Source organism: Leucopleurus acutus, assembly GCF_964270905.1.
Source record: "Leucopleurus acutus genome assembly, chromosome: 1".
NCBI lineage: Eukaryota > Metazoa > Chordata > Mammalia > Artiodactyla > Delphinidae > Leucopleurus > Leucopleurus acutus.
Genome location: NC_139142.1, coordinates 143,001,182 through 143,010,173, shown reverse-complemented (window position 1 = coordinate 143,010,173; position 8,992 = coordinate 143,001,182).

The window sequence follows — 8,992 nt, the reverse complement described above, 5'->3', positions numbered from 1 at the left end:
ATAGGCGAAGCTGAGCATCTGCCAGCCCCACTGCCGGTGTGTCTAGGCAAATGTCTGCCTGGTCAGCCCTGGGACCACCTGTCCTGTTCCTCCCTTTGGGGTCCCACCTTGCCCACTGCTGTCATGTTCTCCAGGAGTCTTTGGGTCTCCATACACCCTCTCTTCTGGTGCTGGACTAGGGTCACAGGATGACCCCCAGCGCAGACCCTCCTCCTGCCCCAGGAAGCCACCACTCCCGATGATCACAGAGAGAGAGGGTTCCCCTCTGTACTCCGCTGTGTTAGGAATGGGGCATGGGGGCGGTGCAGAGCTCTTACGCAGAACAGTCAGACTATAATCACGCTAGACTGTGGTCCTCTCAGGGCTGTGGAACTCAGGAGGAGGCACTGGCACCGGCTGCAGTGCCAGGGAAGGGCCTGGTTGAGGGGCTTGAGCTGCTTCACAAGAAGAGGAATACTCACCAACCCTTGGTACCAGATCCCCATCCTGCCCCAGAAGCTGTGAATCTTCTAAAAGTTCTTGTATTGAAATCCTTGATCTCAACCTAGAATTCCCACTCAATTTATTTCAGGTACGAGGAACAGTTTATTTCAGGTGTTGGGATGGACATCCTGATGGAGCGCAAGGGAAGAGCAGCGAGACCCCAGGTCTAGCCCAGCTCAAGTGCACATTCCAGTACCAGCCCTGTCGTAGACTGAGCCCCATCCTTGTGCGTAACCTAAGCCCTGATCCCAGACACAGGCTGAGCCCTGATCTCTAGCCCTTGGTTGAGCTTTCTCTGCAAAATTGTTCTGGATCAGCAGGGGCTTGAATGGGGAGAGTGAGCACGTGCTCATCTCCCACCACTGGAGCCTGAGACCAGAGCCCTTGCCCGGTGGTGTGCAGTGGTCTTCAGGCATGTTTCTGTCCCTCATCCCTCTCCTGCCTCTGGGAGCTCCTGCTTTGACCATCGCTGTGAAGCCGGCCTCAGAGCTGAGAGAATCTTCAGCCCTGCCCCCAGCTTTGGCCCCAGCCTCGCCTAGACTGGCCTGGCCTGGCCAGGAGGGGCGCTGAAGGGGCCGGGAGATGAGGACCCAGTGTCCTAGGGTGTGAGTGGCCTTTGCTCTTGGACTGGAGCCATCAGAAATCAAATCTTCCTGGCCCTGAGGGTGCCTGGGAAGGGGGCGGACCTGCCAGCCTGCTCAGAGGTTGGGGTTTCTGCAATCACTCCCTCCTTTGTGGAACACTGACATCTCCGGAGACAGAGGCTTCCTGGCATCACCAGGTAAGACCTGGGCATCCTGGGAGCACAGGCAAGGGAGATGGAATGGGGGTGCCAGAGTGGGTTGGCTGGCCTGGGAGATGGGGTCACAGGCCAGAGTCGGGGCGGGGGGCCGCTTATGGAAGGGCAGGTGGGAGAATGGGGGCAATGGAACTAGGACTGGAGGTATAAGTTGTCAAAGACCAAAGCCTGCCCTGAGGAGGGCATCCACCCCACAACCTGGCCAGGCCTGGACTCTTAACCTCTTCACCCCGAAGGGGCTGGGGTGCAGACGGCAGCCTCTGGGTGTGCAGACACAGGAGTGCAGGTTTACAAAGCAGTTGAGCTGTGATTGAGCAGAGGGAAAGGGCTGGGCTGAGGGGTTTGCCTGATCCTGGGATGATATATGTGTTAGGGCTGGGTCGGACCGTGGAGGATTTTTCCCTTAGAGGAAGGAGTGCCTCCAGGTAGGAGTTGCTGGGTGGTGGCAAGAGGCAGGCGAGGAGGGCGGGAGTTTCCAGCCTGATTTCCTGCTGTGAAGGGTTCTAGGGATTATCTCCCCTTAAGGGGTTTCTGCGGTCTGCCTGTCATGAGTGACCTGGGACAGACAGGTCACTGACCCTCTCGGAGGTCACACACAGGCCAGGAGCCTGGTGGGAGAGGCTTTGAAAGAGCTGAAAACTTCCTCCGGCCGCCGGGGGTGGGATTGGCGGGGGAGGGATGCAGAGCACGGTCTGAGCCCCAAGCCGGGCTGGCTCCCATGAAGGCACCAGACCCCTGCCCTTCCTGCCCTCTGCAGCTCAACGCTTCTTAGGGCCGCCCTGGTCCTTCTCCTCCTGTGTCTGCAGGGGCAGGGGGAGGAAGGTGGGTGGCGAGCGGAAAGCAGGAATGACTGCAGCAACGACCGGGAGGAGGCTCTGGTTGAGACTCCACACCGTTCCGGGTCTGCCCAGAATGCCAGGTCTGCGGGGGTACCAGGGAAGGACCCCTCAACCTAAAGTCCACCCACCTCCACACCCAACATCCCCAGTCCAGGTCTCTGGCCAGGATTCCACAGGGGCCCAGTGGGGGCGGGCAAGACGGGGACTGTTCTCTGATCTGCCCTCCTCCAGACTCCCCTCCTAGCCTAAGGTGGTGGGAACAGGGACCAAAGTGCCTCAGGAGCTGGGGCAGGGGATGGGGCATGGCTGTCAGTGTCACTGCCCTCCCCTAAGTCCCATCCTACCTGGACACCAGCAGAGCTCCCACCACGGTTAGCACCTCTGCCATCATCACAGCTCTACCGTGACTGCCACTGTCGCCACAGCCACCCCACCCCACCGTCAGCACCACTAACACCCCCACCCGCGCCCGGATCATCTGCACCACTGAGACCCTCACCACGTCCACGAAGAGCACCCACCTCACGTTTGAAGACTGGACAGAACTTTTCATTCTTCTTCAATAAGTTTTCAGGCCTATAACCTCTCGGGCTATGGGGCTGGCACGTTCAACAGAGTCTGCAGCCCAAAGAGAGAAGGACTTTGCTGGAGGGTCAGGCAGCAGCGGCTGGCAGCTGAGCTGCAGGGCAGAAGTGTGGAAAGGGGCCGGGCAGACGCAGCTCAGGGAGTGGCTGGAGGCTTCAGCTAACCAGAGCTCACAGCTGGGCAACCTTCCTTTTCTGAAGGGGCATCCGAGCGGAGTCTTCCCTCTGCCACCTTGCATCTGGTCCTGGAGGCTTGGCAGCCTGAGCCGGAGCCATCAGCATGAACGGGCAGTGGCTTCCAGCCGCTGGGCTTCTCCTGGCTGGTAAGTGAAGGTGCGGCCCCTGGGGGTGGGGGGCCTGTCCTAGACCCCGCCCACTCACCTGGGGGACTTCCATGGCTCCCACATCAGGGCTGACCTTCCTTGTCTTCATGTCAGCCTGGCTTTGGTCAGCTCGGAGGATCCTGAGAGGGGGCCAGGATCCCCTGCTCAGTCCCCCACACTTGGGGCTCCATGAGGGCACTCAGCGTCACCCACTTGGGGGAACCTGGCATGGGACTGGCCCCCAAGGGGCTCAGTGCACCCTTGTAGCCAGGTGTGGTATTACAGCTTTCAGAGGTGGGTCCCCTCCCCATCCCCCCACCCCCCTTCAGCCCTCCAGAAGCATCCTGTGTTCTGGGAATGGAATAAGGTAATTGCCTTGTTTCCTTGCTGGAGGTTGAACAGCACTTCCCAGCATCCTCAAGCAGCCTGGGTCTCACCAGAAAAGACTCCTTTGAGGAGGGGTCCTGCCATGGGGTGGAGCTGGGATGGGAGAGAAGAGAGGGACCCTTGAGGTATGCCCCTTTACCCTCACTGTCCCGTGAGTTCCCGTGTCTCTGGTGGTCTAGGGCCAGAGAAAGGAAGTTTCTCCAGAGGTAGCCCCGTGGTTCGGGGCAGAGCCGGGGCCAGGGTTTGGGTCTCCTCAGGCGCCCTAAAGGAGGAAGTAGGCAGGGAGGGCCGGCATCTAAGAGGCTGTGGGCCAATCCCACCCCCTAGCGGCTGGCAAAACGGGCCTCTCCTGTTTTGCAGCTGTCCTGGTGGTCTCGGCTTCCGCCCTGCCCCGTCTTCCTCCTCACAAAGACCTGGGTCCATCTCCCTTGGCTTCTGGCACATCTGCTCTGCAGGGGGACAGCAAGAAGATAGTCCTCCCATCATTAAACGCCTTGGGGGAGTCTTTCCCTCAGGCAAGAGGCCAGGGGAGGCTCCTGGCAGGGAGGGAGGAGCCCTTTTTCCAGAGGCACCTGGGGACCAGCAGGCTCTTCTAGGCTCGCTCCTGGACTTGCCTCTCCACTCGGACCAGCCTGCCCCTTTGGGAACCACTGGGGTCTCAGGCAGGGCCACACCCAGACCAGCTCCATCAGCAGTGGCTGAGCCTGCAGCCCACAGGGCCCCTGAGTCCCAGTCAGTGTCCTACGTGGCTGGACCTGGAGAGGAGATCTTGGTCACCGGGTCTCCAGAGATAGCTGCCACATCACCATCGCAGGCTTCTCTACAACCTCTGGCCTGGCCCGTGGGCAGGCACACCTTCAGCCCCAATGCTTGGGTGCCTTCTGCATCAGGGGCCAGCAACTTCAGCCCAGGGGCCGCCCCACTTCTGACACTGGCTCCAAAGGCCCCAGAGAAGGCCGTGTCCTCAGCACCCCAGGGCCCACTTGCGTTTACATCGATCAGTAACACGTTGGCTGCCACAGAGCCTCTTCTCCCTGTAGCAACAGTGTGGTCAGGGCTGGACACGGCCTCCACAGCGCTCACAGCGGGCTCAGGCTCACCCAGAAGTGGTCTGGCGTCCAGTCTGGGCCCAGCACCCATGGTCCTTCAATGTTGCCATTGCCCTCAGCGGTACCCTCTTCACAGTCATCATCAGCATCGCTGCCACTGTCGTCCCCACCCTCATCCCCGTCACCTGCACTAACATCACCATCACCAGTCCTGGCCCCAGTTTCCCCCTTCACCACCGGAGCCAGAACCTCTCCGGAGATGCTTCTGCATCTGAGCTCCCACCTCCAACCTCAGGCCTTATCTTCAGTGTTTCCAGCGTCCCACCTGCCCTGCCACCTCTGGTGGTTACAGGGATGGCTGCTCTTCAGTGGACAGTCCAGCCTGGGCCGGTGGTCCCTGCCAACCCAGCCCCCTTGACCACCCGCTCCCTCGGATGTGCCTCTGGCCTTCCCGCCGGCTGCCCCAGCGTCCCTGGAGGTGCCGCCTCCTCCCAGTCGTCTTTCCTGCCTCACCCCGGCCAGACTGTCTCATTGCAGGACTCAGGCTCTCCCTCCCCAGGACCCAGTCGAGTGACTCACTCTGTGACCTTCATGATCACCAATGAAGCCTTCTCAGCGGCGCTCGGGAACCCTGCCTCCCTGGAGTACCAGCTGCTGAGTGAAAACATCCGACATCAGGTGCGGGCTTCTTCCTCCGTCTGTTCAGGCATGCTGACCCCAGCCCACCCCCTACCCCATTTACCTCTGAGCACCCAGGACCGTCCCACCTCTGTGCTTTGGCATGGGCTGTTCCTCCACCCTGGGCCACCTCGCGCCCTCCGCTGCCCTTGCTGCCTGGCGAAGGCTGCCTCCTTGGAGAGGCCTCCCCTGGTGACTCAGAGCCCCTGCCCCGCAGAATCGGCATCCCTCCCTCTGTGAGCTGCCTTTCCCACACCATCCCACCCCAACCTGTGGCTCTCCATAGACCTCAGCTCCCTGAGGGCAGCCGGCCACAGGGCTGGGTGCCCACAGGGGCTCTGGAAGTGTGGAGTCAATGAAACTCACCCTGTGCCTCTCCTCAGTGTGGGGAGGAGCATGTGGGGTGCAAGGTGGGAGCCCAAAAGGTAGAAAACTGACCCTGTCCCATGAGTGGCCCCAGCAGGAAGGGAGAGCCAGGCAGAGACCCTTGAAGAGAGTGGGTGTGGAGAAAGCGCTCTCCCAGGAGGGCGGGGAGCTGTTACGGAATAAACAGAAGACTGATTTAGATTGCCAGGGTTAAGGGGTTGCCCAGAGAACACCTTTCTTTTTTTTTTTTTTTTAGTATAAATTTATTTATTTATTGGCTGCATTGGGTCTTCGTTGCTGCGCACGGGCTTTCTCTAGTTGCGGCGAGTGGGGGCTGCTCTTCGTTGTGGTGCACGGGCTTCTCACTGCGGTGGCTTCTCTTGTTGTAGAGCACGGGCTCTTGGCACGTGGGCTTCAGTAGTTGTAGCACGCGGGCTTAGTTGCTCCGCGGCATGTAGGACCTTCCCAGACCAGGGCTCGAACCCGTATCCCCTGCATTGGCAGGTGGATTCTTAACCACTGCACCACCAGGGAAGTCCAGGAACACCTTTCTGAGAAAGGGGAATTTTAACTGGGATGGAGAGAAGGCAACCAGATAAAATGGGGAGGAGCTTTCTAGACAGAGGGTACAGCGTGTGTGAGGACCCTGAGGTGAAAAGGTGGGCAGATGCTGAGGCCCAGGGCCACGGGAGAGAGGGGCTGCATGGAGAAGACAAGAAACCCAGGGTGGGAGGGGGAGAATTAGGAGGAGGGGCTGTCTTCCAGGTGTGATGGCAGGGTGGCAGCTGTAGGGATACAGGACAATTGGATTGGAGAGTGATTTTCAATAAAACTACAGAGAAGGAAAGGCCTGGGAAGGCTGTGTGTTTGCTGGACAGCTGGAGGCGCCCTGCGGTTCTCAGTAGAGGGTGATTGGCAGGGGTCCCTGGTGGCCATGCGGGAAAGTCTTGGGTGGCCCCCGGCAGTCCAGGTGGCCAGTGGGGCCATTGCAGGGGCCAGACCAGAGATAATGAGAGTGGACGAGGGTGGGCTGATGCTGTGGAGAAGTGGGGGGCCACGATGACCCTCAAATGCCTCTGTCTGTCCTCAGCTCCAGTCCGTCTATCACGAGGCCTTCTCCAGCTTCGAGGGTGTCGGTGTCCTGCTCTTTAGGTAAGTGAGCGAGTCTTTCAGGGTCCACCACCTGCCTGCCAGCCGGTCTGTGTCTTCTCAGGCCGCAAGAGCACTTGCCCAGGCTGCCGCGCCGTGCCCAGCCCCACCAAGGCCAGAAGCACCTTAGGGGCCAGGAAAAGCCCTGAGCGGGCGGGCAGGAGGCCCACATCTGGTTCTGCCCCTGGCTGCGTGACCTCAGGTGACCTCCTGCCTGCTCTGAGCCCCAATTCCAGCTGCAGAATTTGGGCAGGGGTGCCAGGCATTGCCTGAATGTGGTGGGAAAGGCAGAGGACTTCCCTGGGGCCAGGAGCCCATAAATGACATGTAAACAGATGCAAATCCCCTTTCTGGTTCTGAGCCCCTGGGGATACTGGGGGGACCTAAAGCCAGATTTGCAAGCCGATGCCAGCCCTGCAATCTCATAAAAAATGTTGAGAAGGTCCAAATCATCACATGTGAACTGTGAGCTCGGTGTAGACCTTGATAGAGGCTTGATTATACCTAGTGACGGGATTTAGATCGCCAGGGTTAAGGGGTTGCCCAGAGAACACCACCACTATCTTTCCAGGCCTTGAGCCAAGTTGGTTAGAAAGTTTCCCCTTTTGATGCACTGAAATCTCTCTCTGAATTCCCTGCCCTGGGTCTGAACAGAAGCTTTGTCTCCCCAGCCCCAGGACGGCACAGCAGAAAACGGGTCCTCAGGGGAAGGATGAAGGAAATCTAGATCCCGAGGCTGCTCGTTTTCAGATCTCTCCCCACAAACCCCTTCAACCCCATGCTCCGGCCAGGCTGCCTCCTCAGGACATGGCCAGCTGGTCCACCTCCTACAGGCTTTCAGAGATTCCTCAGGCCTGTCACCTCCCTCTCTCCAGATCGCCTGCTCCTGTGATGCCACCAAAGATGTTTTTCTCAGTCTGGCTCAGGGTGACTTCCTGATTGCTCACAGCGGCCGTCTCCCTGGGCGGGATTCCCAGTGTTCCCATTAGAGCCAGTTTGTTGGGGTGTCCGAGGGAACCTGCTTTCCCGAGCACCTGCTTTGTGCTCTGCTGGCTGCACCATTAGTCGTCACACAACCCTACAGCAAAGGAATCATTCTCCGCATTTTAGCGAGGAGGCAGCTGAGACCCAGAGGGGTGCTGTCACACAGGGACTCAGTCCATGGCTCCCCCGGTGGATTCCCCTTCCTCGGGACACTGGCCTACTTGTGCACCAGCCAGGTCCTCATCCAGCCCCCAGGACCCTCCCTGCTCCCACTGGACCCCTGGTAAGGATGTGTCTCTGTCCCCAGGCCTGACTCTGCAGCTGTGAATGCCTCCCTTGTGTTTGGGGGCCTCGCCCCGGGCCGCTCTGCCCGTGAAGTCCTCTGGACTCTGTACCGCAAAGTGAAGGCCGCAGGGAAGTTGTTGGGGAACCTGTCCCTGGATGAGAGCAGTCTCGCCTCTGATGGTGAGTCTCCGCCCGCCCCCCGCAACCCCCTACCTCAGTGCCTCCTCGCCTGCCCACAGATGGCTGGGGGTGCTCCCTAGAGAGGCCCAGCTCCTGCCCTGGCCATGAGGCAGCGCATGGTAGGTCAGGAGGCTCCTGGGGCCTCCTGAAGTCCCAGCCATGGCTCTGCAGGGTCCGACCTGACCGACATGGCCCTGGAGACCACCAGCATCCATCCCACGGCCATGAGGCCCTTCCAGCCCCCGCTCCTCCTGCCTGGCTCTGCCCGCTTCGTCCTGCTGGAAAAGACGATCCTCCGACAGGTGAGGTGGCCTCTTGCCCTCCCTCCGAAGCCTGGGACACCCACTTTGCCTTCCTTGACTGCAGGCCTCCATGGCTTGGGGGTGAGGCGTGGGGCGGCACCCAGCCACGGCCCTGTAGGGGGACGCAGGCATGGAGGGCACGCAGCCCTGCCTGATGGGCCCCCGTTTGAGGGGTGACACCCCGCCCGGGGGTGAAGAGGTTGCCTGAGGGAGGTGACAGCTCTGTCCCAGGGGCATATGGTCAGGCTCTGTAACCAGACACCCCTATCCAGGGCCAGCACTAGGGTAGGAAGTGAGACACCCAGGACGCAATATTTAAGGAGACGCTCAGTTGCCTCACCCCAGCCCTGCCCCCACCCCATCCCACGCTGGGTCTCAGGAGTGACAGTCCCCAGGCCTGCTCTGACCTCCAGGACTCCCCACAGGTCACACCCGTGCTGTCAGGATTCTATACAGCGCGTCCCCAGGAAGAGCCCCTGCTCCTCTTCAGGTGGGTTGGGCTCTTCCCCTGCTGCCCAGCCTGCCCTGCTCCTCTCCTGGGGGCCACCCTGGGGCAGAGGGGGCGTGACTCCGAGCCAGGCCAT